The sequence below is a fragment of the Acinonyx jubatus genome, chromosome B2 (genome assembly GCF_027475565.1).
Source record: "Acinonyx jubatus isolate Ajub_Pintada_27869175 chromosome B2, VMU_Ajub_asm_v1.0, whole genome shotgun sequence".
Lineage (NCBI taxonomy): Eukaryota > Metazoa > Chordata > Mammalia > Carnivora > Felidae > Acinonyx > Acinonyx jubatus.
In genome coordinates, this window is record NC_069385.1 from 41,372,466 (window position 1) to 41,390,763 (window position 18,298).

Genomic DNA, 18,298 nt, shown 5'->3' on the forward strand with positions numbered 1-18,298 from the left:
AAAATAGTCTCATTTGTACCCTTTTAATAAATTAAAATAATCATTTCTGTATATTCTTAACAGTTTTTTTTTTGTTTCCCAGAGACTGTCTGATACAGTGAAGAAAAAAAAAATGAACAAGGAGTCAGCATATCTGAATTTAAACCCAGCTTCAAGGACAGTTTAGTGGATATTAAATTACACTGGTCTGTGTAATTTAGAGTAATCTCTTAATCTGTCAGTGCCAGACTTCCCCTTTTCCTCACTGGAAATAAGATTATCCCCCCCCCCTTTTTTTTTTACTCATGTAAGATAATAGGTGTGGAAATATAAAAAAAATTGTACAAAATTAAACCTTTTTTTTTTTCAAAAGTCAGCATGTGAATATAAGAATATACAAACAAATCAGAGATAATAACTTTATACAAAATGGTGGCTCAGTCGGTTAAAAGTACAATGTCAGCTCAGATCACGGTCTCATGGCTCCTGAGTTCAAGCCCCACACAGGGCTCTGTGCTGACAGCTCAGAGCCTGGAGCCTGCTTCGGATTCTGTGTCTCCATTTCTCTCTGTTCCTCCCTGCTTGTGCTCTCTCTTTTTCTCTCTCAAAAATAAATACTTACAAATTCAAAAAAATTCACAATAGGATTGCTTTACTTCCTAGGTGCATGAAAAAGAATACATTAAAAAGAAAATACATACAATTTCCAATGAGTAAATATTTATTGAATAGTGAGTTTGTGTTCAGCCCTCATCTATTTGCTGAAGCAAAATCAGATATCTGACAGGATACATCCAATGTGTCTGCATAAAAGAACTAACATTTCAGAGCACTTATATATGCCCAGGGCTTTGTCCATATTATCTCACTTAACCCTCACAACAACCCAATAAAGCAGATCTTATCATCCCATTTTTCTAATGAAGATTCTAAGGCCCAAAAGTGAATTAATTTACCTATATAGCAGTTAGTAAACAAGAGAGGGAATTTACACCCAGGGTTTATTAAGCTCAAAAGCCTGTGCTCTTTCCATTGTATGATGTTGGCACCACCTCAATCCTTAAGATGCTTGTATTCTAACTTAAGAAACAGGATAAACACAATGATCAGAAGTCAATGGTTTTTTTAAAAAGAACTAAATTTATGGCATAAAAATACTAGGAAAGTTTAGAAAGACAGTTAAGTAAATTAAGGTAGTAAAGGAAGATGTCACGGAGGATGGTGACCTTAAGTTGGGTCTTGTACAGTACAATTGCATATGGATAGCTGAAAGGAAGACAACAGGGAGCAAAGATAGGAGGCCAATAAGCATGGAGAGTGACAGCTCAGGAGGTAAGATTGGTAGTGTCTGAGGGGAAAATGTGGCCTAGTTTCATGGCACTGTAGTATTTCCATCTTAAAAAAAAAAAAAAAAAGGTGTGGTTAGATACAAGCAGAAGCTACTCTTTGAGCATTCAACCTGTAGGCTTGTGGGTTATAGGGCTCTGTACTTTAATGCTTGGTTTAATGCTTTGCTGTCACCATCTTGAAATTCTTCATTTTTGAACAAGGTATCCTGCATTTTCCTTCTGCATTGAGCTCTTCAAATTCTGTAGCTGGTCTGCTTTCAATATATTGCATGTTATATATCAGTGGTGCTCCAACTTAAACATGCATCCAAATCATGTGGAGGGGGAAAATGGTCAATATAACAAATAAACAGGTATCACTTTGGATAGTATTTATCCACTCATGAGACCAGCTAAGGAGATAAGTTGTTAACCAGGAAACCTGGTGATATGACCAGGAAATAGATGATGTGTCTAAAATCACATCTCTTTGGAATTGAAACCATGTCTTTCATAGTCTGAAACATGTTTTTTTTTTTCCTTTTATACCAGTGTACCTCAAACTTAAGCCTACATTAGAATTGCCTGGAGGGCTTCAGAAAAAAACAGATTGGTGCTTTTCCTCCTACTCCACCAACTAGATCTGAAGTGCAGGTTTCTAACAAGTTCCCAGGTGATGCAGCTGCTGCTGACCTTGAGAACCACTATTATAGAGAAAAAATTAGTAAGCTGACTTTCCTTTGCTAACATGTCAGACTTCTTGTTACTCACCCTTCACCTCTTAATAAAATCCAGATGTTCCAGAAATAATTTAAATGACTGTTTTCTTTTTCTATGAACCCAATCCTTAATATTAATTGTAATTAATAAACTTTTTGAAAACTTTAAGTACTGACTAGAGACATTTTGGGGGGAAGAGAAAATCATTATTGAACCATTTGCACTTATATGACACTCAGTTATAAAACTGGGAAGGGAAGAAAACCAAATCAAGCTAATTCACAGTTATTTGCCACCTACAAATCCCACAAATATAAGAAACAGATTTGACCCAGAGTTCACAATTCTGAAATATTTACAATAGTAGAGAATAAAAATGTTACTTTCTTAAAGTGAATTGCCTCCTGTCGACTCCAAATTTAAAAGTCTGAATATATCTGTGGCTAGTTTGCAGCCTGAGTGTAAGATTTAGAAGATTTAGAATAACATCAGAAAATATGAGTGGCCTAGGATTTTACTTAGGACACAGAATAACATGTTGTGGGACACTTTGATGCTTCAAAGCCTCTAATTCAGACTGTACAAATTCTACCTAATCAACTATGCAAAACTAGTTGGAATCAGTAGTGCAAGCAGAACTGGCTTTTAAAGATTATTTTCAAGCATAGTATGACTGAAACCAAAGGGAAACTGCACAGAGGTTTCCATCTACATTCCTATCTGGACAAGCTGTTAAGTTTCTTCAATTTTGGAATGAAGCAGGGGGATTTAGGCAAATCACTAGACGCCTCCAAGTCCTAGATCCTTATGTATAAAATATGAGTGAAAATACCTGTTGTACACACTTCACAGAGTGGTTCTGAGGATCAGATAAAATGCTTCTTCCTCCAGCCCACCTTACAATCTTTCGAGATATCTTTCTGAAACACAAATCTGAAAAGTTTACTTCCTGACTTAAAACCGTTCAGTAGCTTCCTATAAATTTCAAAATAAATTCAAACTCCTGAAGATGGCATAAGAGATCTTTTGTGCTCTGATTACACCTATCTTTCCAATCATTGTCTACCGCTCTTCACCTTACCCTACCCTTAGCTATACCCAACTGCTTGATACCCTACTGGTCACGTTCTTTCACACCTCTGCATATTTTTCCGCAAGCTGTTTCTTCTGTGTAGAGAGCCCTTCCTCTACCCCATTATATCTCAAGTTTCTCCTTAACCCTCAAGATTGAGTACAATTCTATACAGAAGTCATCTCTTTTATGAAACTTCCCTGGAGACCTTTATTATAGCATTTATTATATCATATTGTAATTATTTACATGCATGTTTTATACTAGACTATGTAACTCCAACATAAAGAATATGTCCTATTTATATTTATTTTCATCTTCAATGGCTATCACAGTGCCTTGTACATGTTCAACTCTCAATGAATATTTGTTGAATTAATCAATGAATAAATGAACAGTTGAGTGTTAAGACCATTTAGTCTTCCATGGTCCAAAAATTTGGCATTAGTTGTTCTTCTCCTATGTTCTCATGGCATGTAGTAGACCTTGAGCCTCATGGTATTTACCACACTGCTACTGATCATTAACTTCTAAGCAGCCCTTCTGGCCTGGAAGAGTGTGCTTACAATGTTCACTGTTGTATCCTTAGCAGCAAACATAGTGCTAATAATATAGAAACTACTCAATAAATATTTGTTGAATGAATAATTTCAGTTTTAGAAACCTTTGGATAGAATGTACTCTACTTAAGGAAACTCCTGGGGCACCTGGGTGGCTCAGTCAATTGAGCATCTGACTTCGGCTCAGGTCATAATCTCACAGTTTGTGGATTTGAGCCCTGTGTCAGGCTCTGTGCTCACAGCTCAGAGCTTGGAGCCTGCTTCCGATTCTGTGTCTCCCTCTCTCTCTGAGGGAGATTATAGTCCCAGGGATTGAGGGCATTTGTCTTTGAAACAAACAATGCTTTGGTAACAGTGGCAAAATGCTTAGAGATCCTATAGTAGGCTTTTGAATAAGTAGAGAATGAAAAAACTATACAAGTTAATTTCTTAAAATTTTTTTTAATTTTTTTTTTAACATTTATTTTTGAGACAGAGAGAGACAGAGCATGAACAGGGGAGGGTCAGAAAGAGGGAGACACAGAATCTGAAACAGGCTCCAGGCTCTGAGCTGTCAGCACAGAGCCCGATGCAGGGCTCGAACTCATGGACTGCGAGATCATGACCTGAGCCGAAGTCAGCTGCTTAACCGACTGAGCCACCCAGGCGCCCCAATTTCTTAAAATTTTTAAGAAGAGCAAAGAACCTTCTTTTTTCTAAGGCTGCAACTTAGGTGCAGAGGCCCTGGCTGAGTAAGCCTTTTAAATAGAACATGTGTTAGTACCACTTGTACCAGCCTGGGGCTGGGACTGCTCTACATGAAACCTCCACTATATGCCAGATTTGCTAAAATCTGATCCATCACCCAACAAAGGTGACAAGTCCAGGTTTGCACAGGACTTTCCATTTTAGTACTGAAAGTCCTATGCCACAGGTACTCCCTTAGCCCCAGGATGGTTGGTCACACTAACTGTAGCCTCTTCCAGTTACTGTTATTGGACAGGAAAGAGGGACTCATCAAGCTAAGCCAAAGAGCTTGTATAGCAGCCAGTGCAGATGAGGGATCTGAAATTTAAATGCAACTCTTACTTAGCCATTCTGGAAGCAGGCTGAAGGTACTCTTTCACAGGTATCCCAACAACTGTATGATAAATAGAAGAACTTCATGTATCCCACAAATTAATATCCCAATGGAGGCCCAGACCCACAAAGAGAGATATTGATAAGAAAGAAAATTTAAGGCCAGAAAATTTAAAAAGACTAGAAGCATTAGAAAAATGTAGTAGATCAGCAATGGAGTCTGTGGTATAAGCCTTCCCTTATTTCTACTAGAATAGCATCATGATAGGGTTCCAGTTTCCATCCCCCTGGGACTGGTCTTGCTCCAAGTGGAAGCAGTGGCTAAGGTAGGTGTTTGGACTTCATCTTTCTAGATAGTAGGTTTTAAATGATCATTGTATTCAAATCATTTGATGATGGAGATCTGAGCCCCTTCAACAATTAAATGAACTGGGTTATATGGCTTGAGTACAGAAATCTACTCATACCTTGAAGACAAATCTACTCATTCCTGGAGCCATTGGCTTCAGTCAAGAGGTAACCACTGTCATGGATGTGTGGCATCATCTGAGAGGCGTGTAGGGAAAGATGGCAATGATTGGAACACTTCTCACCTCTTTAAAGTTTAGCCAAGTACTATGAGCAGCATCCAGGGACTCGCTGGAAAGGGAAATGTCCTTTTTGGTGTGTGTGCTCACAGTGTGGTTAGAATAGATAAAACTGAAACACTTTTGACCTTCCAGAGAAAAGTCTGACGTTGTTTGAATGTCAGAATGTTTGAAGGACTTGCAAGAACACATTAAAGAACTGCTAATTAATGGTAGGACTCTTATTTATAAAGACTTTATGAAGATTGTTACATTTGCTATAATTTATTTTAAAATACTGCTATTTAAACAGTGGTCGGTAGTGTGATAATTCATTGTAATCTATCCCTAGGGGCAGTTAGTTAGCATTTGAAATACCCTAATTAGGAATGCATACTCCAGGGGTGGTTAGTTAGCATTTAAAAGACTAATCAAAAGCCTACTCACTGAAGTAGTCTTAATTTTATTTTATTTTTTATTTCATCAACTCCAAAAATTTTGTTAATTTAGGATAGGGAATGTGGAAGTGGTTTTTCCTTGGTAAAATGAAGTTTAGGATATGTGTATTGGCTAGATACAGTGTATTGGCTTTCTCCACTGTTGACTAACCTAGGCTTCAAGATACCTTGAGCCAGAGTCTACACCCTTCTGTAAGTACCCTAATCTTAGGATTCTGGTAGGCCTGTATTCAGAGGGCTTTCCAGGTCAGTCTGGAAGATTTGGGTAACCTGGCTCAAAGTAAAAATGAAGGCCCACATACATATTTTAGAACAGTTAATGATCATGTTCACAAACTGTTAAACTTAATAACTGTTAAATAAAATATGTTCTCCCTTCTTACCTTGATAAATATCTTCATAATAACAAATTTGAAAGAAATATATAAAAGCTATAGTATTATAAGACACTAAGTTGGCAAAATATCCAAAATGACCAAATTTAATTATTATTATCTAGCATTTTGTTGGTTAGGAAATGGTGTCTTAGATGATGACTAAAATAAAGACATATAATTCATAAATTATCATATGTTTATTCTATAAAATTGTGTTTTCTTGCCTTTATTTCAACAAAATAATTAGGTTGTTACCAAGATTTTCACATGATTTGTGTTCTATTGATGGTAATAATCAAAGTATAAAAAATGTAAGCATTTTCAAGGCACAATTATGTTTAAAATCCAGATTTGAATATATTTCATAAAATATTATTTAAAATACAAAAAATTGAGAAATTAAAGTTACACTTATATGTTTAAGTTTAAATATTAAGAATTATGTAAAATTTAAAATTAAATGTAAATTATAATTAATACATTTAAAATTTTAAATGGTGGCACTTTCTGGTTATCTTAATGCTGCTGCGAGCATTGCTGCACATACATAATTTTATGTATTTTGTCTTTCTTGCTTGACAAGGCATAGTGGAAATTCTTTCAAGTCAACTTACACAGCTATAATTTACTTCTTTTAATGACTCCATGGTATTCCATGGTGTGTGTGGAGCACAGTATATTTAGCCATTCTGCTACTTACTGGTGGGCATCTGCTTTGTTTCAAGGCATTTATTTATTTATTTCACTCTGAAAGACTGCAAACAAAACAAAATAAAACAAAAAACCTTAAACATGTCTTTAAATACTCATGCTTTTATTTTTTAGATTAGCTAATTCAGATTTTTGTGTATAATTTGCAGGGTAAATCTACCCTTCCAAGTATTGTACTGGCATATAAAGAGAAAGTCCTGCTGATTAAAAAGCCCCACATTTGAGCTAACAGAATGCTACTGTATACGTATCCAACACTATGACTCTCCTAGCAACCAGAAAAGTCAACATCATGCTTCTTTGGGAATAACAAACGTTTAAGCTTGATAGAGAAGGATCTAATATTTGGTGCTAAGGGGAGTTTTGACTATTAGGTAGAAATTAAAGGAGTACTTTTATCCTTTGGTATCTTTGTAACAAATTAATACAAACCCAGAAAACTATAGATTTTATTACACATGACTTTGCAGGCACTGGTGGCTGAAGATAAGCTGTTTTTGGGTCTGTGTAATTCTGGTTTACTTTTCAGTGGATTAAACATATAACTGTCAGTAATGATCTCCTTCAGTCCTTGTCAGCTGTGGGGAAAAGAGTAAAGGAAAGGAACTAGCATTATGGAGATATTTACTGAAATTGAGACCCAGAGAGGTTTGATCACATTTCATAAATTCACCATCAGTATGATACGTATTTAGTTTTTTGATTTGGAACTTTTTCACTTTAAAGCATATGTCTTTCCACCACCTGTTTAGGATTTACCCTTTGAGGACCCTCACAGAATTCAAACCAAACCTGGTAACTCAGGTCTTGTATCTGTGTGCCCAGAGTGAGTGCTTGGTTTTTCCAATCTACAGTGACAGTCTTCCCATTTGACTCTTTTTACTCCTCTGGACCCTATAACTGGGATTCAGTCATAGTTCTCTGATTTGCACTCCAATTCTGATGCTAGTCCCAGGACCCTCCCTCGATTGCCCATCCACTTGGCTGGGCAGCTCCCTTAGTGCTCAGCCAAAGTGAGACTCCATAATTCCAAATATAACAGGGGTGCCTCAGTTGCTCAGTCACTTAAGTGACAGACTCTTGATTACAGTTCAGGTCATGATCTCACTGTTTGTGAGGCAGAGCCTGCTTGGGATTCTCTTTCTTCCTCTCTGCCCCTCCCCAATGCATGCACACTCTCCTGCTCTCTCTATCTCCCTCAAAATAAATAAACATTAAAATAAAAAAAGAAACTGCAATTAAGATCTGCATTTTCATAATGACTGCTTCGATACTTTGTGAAAATATAAAAATCTGCAATAAACAAAACGAACACAAAGAAAAACATGTTTTGGTTCTCTTCCTTTGCCTAGTGCTTAGTTAGATAACTGGGTGCTCTGGTCTCAAATCTTGCTTCAACCAGATGGATCATTTAGATCTTGATGCCAAATGTTATGGGCTGGATTGTGTCCTCCCTCCTTCCCCCATCTCTAGCCACCCAATTAATATGCTGAAATCTCCCAGTACTTCAGAATGTGGCTGTTTGGAGATTGGTTCCTTAAAGATGTAATCAATGAAGTCATGTGGATGGTCCCTAATCCAATACGATTGGTGTTCTTATAAGACATTAGGACACAGACAACATGCAGAGGAGCAAGCATTCAGGATATAATGAGAAGGTGGCCATCTGCAACCCAAGGAAAGAGGTCTCAGAAGAAACCAAACCTGACAACATTGCTCTTGTACTTCTTGCCTTCAGAGCTGTGAGAAAATAAATTTCTGTTGCTTAAGATACGTAGTCTGTGACATTTTCTTAAGACAGTCTTAGCAAACTAACACATTAGGTGAGCATTACAGCAGCCCACCTATTCCTTGGCTTCCCTTTTTTGGGTCCCAGTGCTGGCCTATGTAGGGAAAAATTTCACCCTACCCATTGAACATTGTGATAAGATCTGCTGACCATCCATTCCCATCTAGCCTGTAGCAGGATCCTTATACTTCCCTTGGTTTTACCTATTCTCTCTTCCTCGCCTGCACGCTGGCATTGTTGGAAGCCTTGCAACTGAGATTGCTAATGGGCTCTCTGCAGGAGCTTTGTGATCTTCAACTGTGCCAAAAATGCAGGTCATTCAAAAAAATCCAACCATTCTGCATATTAAAGCAATACTAATCTAAATATTTACTAACCTAGTTGATTTATGACTAGATAAACTGATAAATACATTTTAAAGGCCATTAACATTTTAATTTTAATAATCAAAAGTTTACGATGACACAATAAAGCATTATTCTAAGCCTAGGTGAATAGAGAATTATTTCTCTCTATTAGAATTATAGTTTACTTTGTGAAATTTACCCTTAACTAGAAAAGATTTAAGGAATATGCAATTTTTAGTATCCAAGAAGAAAAAAAAATAACCATCAGTATTTTGGATGTAGTCAATTCATTTCTCCCCTTTGTTAGCTTACTACTTTAAAATTGTGTTTAAATAAGTTATGTGGCTTTATGCTATTTATTTTTCACCGTAAATATACATCAAAGCATGTCACTCCTCTGCTCAAAATTCTACAAGGGCTGCTTATTTCCCTTTAAGTAAAGGCCAGTGAGCTCATCTCTAAACTCATCTCTTACTACTCTCATTTCTTTCCAGCTATACTGGACTCCTTACTGTTCTTCAAACATATCAGGAACACCTTGCCTTAGGGTCTTTGCACAAACAGCTTCTTTGACTGGAATGCATTTTTTCTAAGTATCCTCTTAGGGATACTTTTTGGGATACCAAGCTTCTTTGCCTAGAATGCATTTTCCCTAACTCCCTCCTCTTCAAGTGTTTGCTCAAATGCCATCTCTTCTATGGGGACCATCCTGACCAGCCTATTTAAAATCGCATGATTTCTGGGGCGCCTGGGTGGCTCAGTCAGTTGAGAACCCAACTCTTGATTTCAGCTCAGGACATGATCTCAAGATTCATGGGATTGAATCCAGCATTGAGCTCTGTGCTGACAGTGCAGAGCCTGCTTGGGATTCTCTCTGTCCTCTCTCTTTGCCCCTCCCCTGCTCACTCTCTGTCACTCAAAATAAATAAGTAAATGAACTTAAAAAAATTGCAACGATTTCTTACCACCACCCTTTCATGCATCCCCAATCCCTTTTTATTTTTTCTGCAAGGGCAAGTATCTTTGTTTTCTCACTGATGTATCTATCCCAAGATCCTAGAGGAATGCCTGGCACATCACAAGTACTCAATAAACATTGTTTTGAAAAATGAACAAATGAATACATGAGAGGAACAGATTTTTAGGTAACACTCTAACAATTAAGTTAATAGCCAGAGCTGGCTAAAGGACTTGACATAAAGGCAGGCTTTATTTAATGATGTGTTAATTCTACACCAAGTTATCAAAGAAATGACTCACTCATGGGGTTAAGAAAAAATTTAGTCTGATCCTTAAAAACATGAAATAAATAAAAATCAAAGCATTTTATTATTATTATGAACTTTCTTCCCTCAGTAAACATGTATCCAACATTTTTCATACCACCCATAAAATAAAAGTGTTTGTTTCACCATTGAAAAATTTCAATATTAGTATGTATTGAGACTTTATAATAAGCTTGCAGAATTCAAACCTTGTAAATCAAATAATTTTGGCATTTGATAGTTCTTGCTAGATTTTCATAGATAACTCTTAAAATATGCATTTTGATTTTTTAATTTACTTTATTTGTATCTCCATAATTGTTTGGCTATGAAATATACCTCTTTAGTCCATAAATAACATTTTTTCACCAATTATCTTACTTCTATTAATAGAAGATGTTACAGAAGAAAGAGCACATATAGTTAACCCTTGAACAACATGAGGGCTTGGGACACTGACCCCCATGCAGTTGAAAATCCATGTATAACTTTTGAAACCACAAAAAAAATTAACTGCTAGTAACCTACTGTTGACCAGAAGCCTTACAAATAATGAAAACAGTTGATTAATACATATTGTGTGTTATACGTATTATATACTGTATTCTTACAATAACATAAGCTAGAGAAGAGAAAGTGTTATTAAGAAAATGATAAAGAGAAAATACATTTATAGTACCGTACTAAAAATAATTTGCTTGTAAGTAGGGCCATGCATTTCAAATCTGTGCTAAGGGTCAACTGTACTTGGAGTTTTGCAGACACAGATTTGGACTCTAGCTCTGTCATTATTATTCACAGTGTGACTGTGAATCTTTCTGAGCCTCAATCATTTATAAGATCTCATATGGTTGTTGTGAAAATTTAAATAATGAATTTATTATGGATAGATTGGTGTGTAATAGTAAATGTCCAAGAAATATCCCCTGATACTGTCAACCCCTAAACAGCAAAACACTGTGTGTTTCAGCAGTTCTTAGGTATCTTCCAAGTTTATTTATAATTTTGTCACTTCCTTTTTTTTCTTGTCTTTTCCTTTTCTTTCCTTCCTTCCTTCCTTCCTTCCTTCCTTCCTTCCTTCCTTCCTTCTTTCTTTCTTTCTTTCTTTCTTTCTTTCTTTCTTTCTTTCTTTCTTTCTTTCTTTCTTTCTTTCTTTCTTTCTTTCTTTCTTTCTTTCAAGTAGGCTTCATGTTAAACGTTGACCTCAATGCGGGGATTGCACTCACGACCCTGAGATGAAGACTTGAGCTGAGATCGAGTGTCAGATACTTAACTAACTGAGCTACCCAGGTGCCCCACAGAATTATCAATTTCAACTAATGAATGAGCAGGCTTATATTTCATACTAGTTACTCATTCACTTGTAAGATATGGAATGCATTGATTAGTTTAGCTAATGTTTCTTTGAGTCTTATTAGGTGTCCTCAACCATATGAGTTCCGCAAATCAAGCAAGTATGCAATGCTTTGTGGTACCTGCCAAAAGGAACTTATGACCTAATGAACACACAAAATGAAAATACACAAAGCAATTACAGAATAATTAAATATTAACTAGGTAACATGAACAAGGAGTACAATGAAGTAAAAGATCAGAGTGGGTTTGGAAAGATTAGAAAAAAGTTCATGGAAGGAATATAGGGTATTTGAATTGCCCTCAATTAACCCTTAGCATAACAAAAACACCAACAAGAAGACATTTACTATGTTTCAGGAACAGTTATAAGTACTTTACATTTATTAATTCATTTAATTCTCATCAAACCCTGATGAATTGAGAACTCTTTACCTACTTTGCAACAGATAAAAAGTTTAAAAAAGGATGAGGATTGGTAATTGTGATATTCAGTCTTTCCCATTGAGTTTACAGAAAGGTGGAAGAGGTTCATCAAAAGGTAGAGCTGATTATGAATATTGCAGAGGGACCATCTTTATTGTCTGACAAATAATGTAAACATCCCAGCTATTATTCCACATAAACACTATGCTTTAACATGATTAAATCATTCTTTCTTTCTCCTCATGTTATTGTTCATTTTGTTCTCCTCAGACTCCTTCCATTGATACCCTTCCATTCCTCAAGATTCCTCACAGAGGTTGTCTACTTATGAGGGGTTTTCATGTCATTCTTATATTACCGGAGAAAAATATTATATTTTTCTGATGGTACTCATATTATACTGCCTTTATATTTATTTGTGTCTATTCCTTATATTATGGACAACAGAGGAAAGGAATCATGGTTTTTTCATTCATCTTCCTTATTCATTCCTTATTGCTACCCCTCAACTGTGGTACCTAGTGTCTTATATACTGTAAGCGTCTGTTAAGGATTTACAAAATAAGTAAATTAGTGAAATAAAGCCATAGATATTGTTCTTCCCATCACCCAAAAGTGGAAAAGAGGCAACTTTATAATAAATGTGAAAAAAGTAAAAGAGGAAAAATTTTCTTGAGACAATGGCTAAGATTATAGAAGAAGGGAATTTTATGGATGGAAGAAAAACAGATGAATGAGAAAAAAATCATTAAAAAGAAATTAAAGAAGGGGCACCTGGGGGCTCAGTTGGTTAAGCATCTTTCTTTGGCTCAAGTCATGATCTCATGATTCGTGAGTTCTAGCCCTGCACTGGGCTCTGTGCTAACAGCTCAGAGCCTGGAACCTGCTTCAGATTCTGTGTCTCCCTCTCTCTCTGCCCCTCCCTTGCTTGCACTCTACCTCCAAAATAAACAAACATTTAAAAATATTTAAAAAAAAAGAAAAAAAGACATGTTGAAATAAAATGTGGTTGGAACAAGAAGTAAAGTAAAAATAGGCAAGAATAATTGGGAAACATTTGGAGAGAAGGAGTTGTAGAAATGAAAGAAAAATGAAAATAAATAAAATTCAAAGGAAAATATATGAAAAAATAAGTGAGAAAAACATGAGACAACAGATAAGAGATAGTAAAAAGTAATTTAAACATGCTTCATTTATGGGAGTAAGTCTGTAACAGGGTCACTCTAACAAGCCCTTCTTAGTAGAAGTCAAGAGTGAGATTGTTTTGGCTTAACTCCCTACTCCAAGGTAGAAAATCCTCGTGTAAGGCGCCCTGAATCTTTACACTAATTGATGGTATTCATAACAGGAATGATGGAGTTGCTGGAATATTTGAAAATGGTGTTTCCAAAATATTTAAAAAATAAATTGACAATAAGATCTTTCCCTCATTATATTTGCCCCAGAAATAATATTTGGCGACGAGGACCATTAAGAACACTTTGATCTTTATATACTACTTTTAAGAATAAAGGAATCTCCCAATTATTTCCATGAATATGCTTTGCACACCCTCGTGATGCGGAGTTCTGTACGCGCATGCCCCAGACAAGCTCAAGCATGGTTAGGCTGTGGTGAAATACTAGACTCTCTTTCACCTTCTGGCCTGTCCCTTCAGCTCCCTCTGCTGTTCACGCTGAGTTACTGCTGTGACCTGTATGTTTAAACATTGTTTTTGGGTGCCTAGCTAAAAAACAAATACCACAGAAAAAGACGGCACTTGCATTAAAAAAAATATGTATTAAAGAAACTTGAATCTCATCTTAAGCCCCCAAATGGTGTTTAATATGATTAATTTCCTAAGTTCCACTCTCCCAGCACTAGAATTGCTTATTCTTAGCAAAACTGCATCACCGAATATACGAATATACCTCAGAGTTGTATTGCCTAGGATCAGATTTTCTTTCTTGGTTAATGTAAGTTTCCTTTTGTTTGTTTTAAAGAAATGACGTATACTTAACATATGATATCAGTTTTCTTTAAATTAATGATAAGGCATGAATGCATAGTATTGGCAAGTATGATTTTTTTTTTAAGTGTCTAGATGATGTTGAAAGCACATGATTTCTCTGAGTTATTTCAATAACCATTAGGACAATCGAATTTTGGAATACTCATAGTATGCTTCATATTTATTTGAATATTTTTTAAAAGTTATTTTCTTAAATTTAAAATGTGTGGTCATTTCTGAGATCTTAGGAAACCATTTCAGCATTATATTTATAATATCGAATAAATTGAATTTATGAAATGTATTATAATAATGGCTATGCTGTAGAGATTAAGAAATTTTAATTTCTGAAATACCTATTTTCATGGTCACCAAGGCACGAAGTGTTAAGTACCTCCAACAGGGATAAGCAAGCACAGTTAAGACAAGTCACTAACATGCTAAAGCTTATGCAGGGCAACTAGTACAAAGGGAAAGAAGACAATGAAAGAGAAAAGGGAATGGGGGAGGAGCGGGAATGAAAGTGAAGGAGAAAAAGAAACATGTACTATGTGCATAGCAAAGAGGAGTAGAGCACCCAAACATTTTTGCCTGAAAGATCATAGAAGGATGAGAATTTGGCCTAGTATCACTCACGTTAATCCTTTAATTCAACTTGACTTTACATAGGTTTTTAATAGTGTATAGCAAAGCTTAAAAATTAATTGTGTAAGCTTAACTTTGACATCTCTAAGCTTTGGAATTGAACTTTTTCAATGGTAAAGCATGATTTTTAAAGTTATTTGAACAAGTAATTTTTTTAAAACGTTTATTTATTTTTTGAGACAGAGACAGAGCATGAATGGGGGGAGGGTCAGAGAGAGAGGGAGACACAGAATCAGAAGCAGGCTCCAGGCTCCGAGCTGTCAGCACAGAGCCCGATGCGGGGCTCGAACTCGTGAACCACGAGATCATGACCTGAGCCGAAGTCGGACACTTAACCGACTGAGCAACCCAGGTGCCCCGAACAAGTAATTTTTTTCTGTTACCAAAGCAATAAGTATCTTTGTTAAAAGAAATAAAATAAAGGATAAATAATGAAAATTAAGAGCCCTATGATTCCCTTCCCCATCTCCACCAGTAGTAGCCATCAAAGGCATCAAATATATATTTATTCATTTGTATGTGGCACTCACAAGGTATTTTAAAGGTATTATAAAGGATTTGCATATATTAGCTCACATAATCCTCAGAAACAAACACCATGAAATACTATTATCATTCTCATTTTACAGATGAGGAAATAGGCACTGTGGGGTTAAGTAACTTAGCTGTCACACAAGCTAGCAAATCTCTAAAACATCTCCAAAATGTGCTTCTATATCAATTCTTAAATTTATCAGTTTTAGATATTCTTTATTAACTTCTTGCTATGATAAATGAGAATTTAGCTAACTCTTACCAAGCTTTTCAACATTTCCCTACCTGTATGCTATAGCTTTAGTTTAGTTTAGGTAGTATAATCTTTTTTTACTACATTTATTTCTTGTTTCTCTGACTATGGAGAGTATCTTTTGTTTCTACTCTATAAAACACAGGCAATAACCCTCTTCATTCCTTCAATCCTCTTACTTTTCCTTCCACTTGTCACCTTTTGTTACTGTACTTTTGCTGTTATTGAAGTTCACATCCCTTACATTCTACCCTATAATCACAATATTTTCATACTGCGTCCCTAAGTTGATTCCACAATGTGAAATTCAATAGACACTGAAAATGTTATTATGATTGTGTAAATATTGATCCCTGGGAAGTCAAATTGAACATTATATTTATATTTCCTTTCTTTTAAGTTGTTTCTTTCTTGCAGAATTTCTAATTGCTTCTTTTTTTCTTTGAATCATTTGTCATTACTACATATTAAATTTTGTTTAAACTTCCTATCATATAGTTTATAATATTGTGGACCTTTTTATTGCCAAGTTATTCTGCTTGGAACTTTCTTCCTCTATGACTTGGTATTCTGGGACTCATTCTTCCTGGGACTTGCTTTCACTGCTCTTCTGAGCAGGATTCACTGTTCCCAAGCATTTTCCTTGTTCCTAGCTTATTCTTCCTTTTTGTTGGAGTATATCCCAAAGAAATTTCATCCAAAAGCTCGTAGCTAAATTTTGTAAGGTAAGATGGCTTATATGTCTGAAAATATTTCTTGTTTCGACCCTCTCATTTGAAGGATGGTTTTACTATACACAGGGTTTTAGGTGGAAAATCACTTTCCCTCAGAATTTTGAAAGCATTCTTCCATGATTTTCTATCTAGTATTATGATAGTTCTGATGATAGTCTGTATTTTGTTCCCTTTTAAGGAATTTGTTTTTACTTCCATACTGGAATTTTTTTTTATTAAAAAAATTTTAAAAAGTTTATTTATTTATTTTAAGAGAGTATGTGCGCGCACGCGCACACACACACACACACACACACACACACACACACACGTGAGGGGGGAAGGGGCAGAGAAAGAGGGAAGAGAGAGAATTGGAGAATCCCAAGCAGGCTCCAGGCAGTCAGTGCAGAGCCTGATGCGAGAATCAATCCCATGAACCATGAGATCATGACCTGAGCCCAAATCAAGAGTCAGATGCTTAACTGACTGAGCCACCCAGGTGCCCTTCCACACTAGAAAATTTAAATATATTGTTTTTATTTAATGTTTTGAGGTTTTACAATGATATGGCTCAATGTATGTCTTTCTTTCATTTATTAAGCTAGACACATCATGGGCTCTTTCAATTTGCTTTCACTGAAGTACTTCAGCTGCAGGAGATTTCTTCCACAATGATGGTGACTATTTATTACTATTATCACCTTCCTTCTATTATTTCTGTTCCCTCTAATGTTAGACATCTTAATCATTTATGTCTCATTTTCTCTTATATTTTCTACTTCTTGTAGTTCTATATTGTATAAAATTTTTAGTATTCATATTTTAATTTGGCACATATTTTAATTGAACACATTTGATTTGTTTTTAATTTTTAATGCTATCCTCTCCTTAATCTTGTTTGTTTTATACATGAAATAGATATAGTACCTTCTTGAATATATCTGAAGATGTAATAAGAAGTATTTCTTTAAGATCCCTCTGTTGATGAATTACCTATGTTTTTCCTGGAGTCATTTTTGCTTATTTTTATCTTTCTTACTCATATTGCAGGATTTTCCCCTTAGACTTTGGTTGTCCTTGCCTGTCCATTTATTTTTAAGAGGTAATAGAAAAGCTGGGTGAGTGACTGTCAAAGGCAGTTACTGGACTGGTAGGCTTTGTTTTAAGGTATGTGGATGGGGAACTAAACATTATAATTTGGGACTCTTAAATGTCAGATTTCCAGCTCCCACACAAGCTGCCCTACTTTCCAAGCAGGGTATTCAATTATTATAGAGAAGAACAACTGCTCTTTCTCCTTCCTTCCTTCCTTCCTTCCTTCCTTCCTTCCTTCCTTCCTTTCCTCTCTCCCTCCCTCCCCCATGCTATCTCTCTTTCTCTTCCTTTCTTTCTTTCACCCAGGGTAAATGTTAAGTGATGGATGGACCTTCTGAGAAAGATGTTGGGTGAAAGAGGTGGGTGTCTGGGGACATAACATGTTTTGTCTGAACTCTTTCAATGAATTTCCCATTTTTAGTCTGTGCCTCTCTTCTACTCTCCACTGTAGCTGGCTCTTAAAAGTTCTCAGTCCTCTGAACTCCACTGGGCAGATTAACTTGCTCTATGGTCCTTTCTGTGTGTATACATTATAGCAGTTTTCTTTACTTTACTTTATGAGCCACTGGTTCAGTATCTGTTTTTAGTCTTCCCAAATTTGTTGATTGTCCTGCTTTTCATTCTTTTTTTAATTGTTGACTCATGCTATTTTTGTGTATAGCTCTACTATTATTTTCACTGAGTCTTGGAAAAGAGAGGAAATAAACAGTTATATTGTCTTCCATCTGATTTTTTTTCTTGTAATGAAGATAGAAAGGGCCATTGTCATTCATGTTTTCATTTGTTCATTCAAGAAATATTTATTAAGTGCTTACTAATTCTATTCCGTGCACTGAAAATAGAATTATAAGTAAAACCAGAGAGTGTTTCTATGCTTATGGGGATGCCAAAGGGGACAGGTAAGAGAGGGGACCTGGCTTGATTTCAGGGCACAGTTTTCCTGAGAAAGTGAGTTTGAATTAAGATATAAGGGATCACTGAGAAGGAGGTAGAATATTCCTGGAAAAAGCAATAGTATTTACAAAGTTGCAGGGTTGGAAGAGAGAATGGTGCTCAGA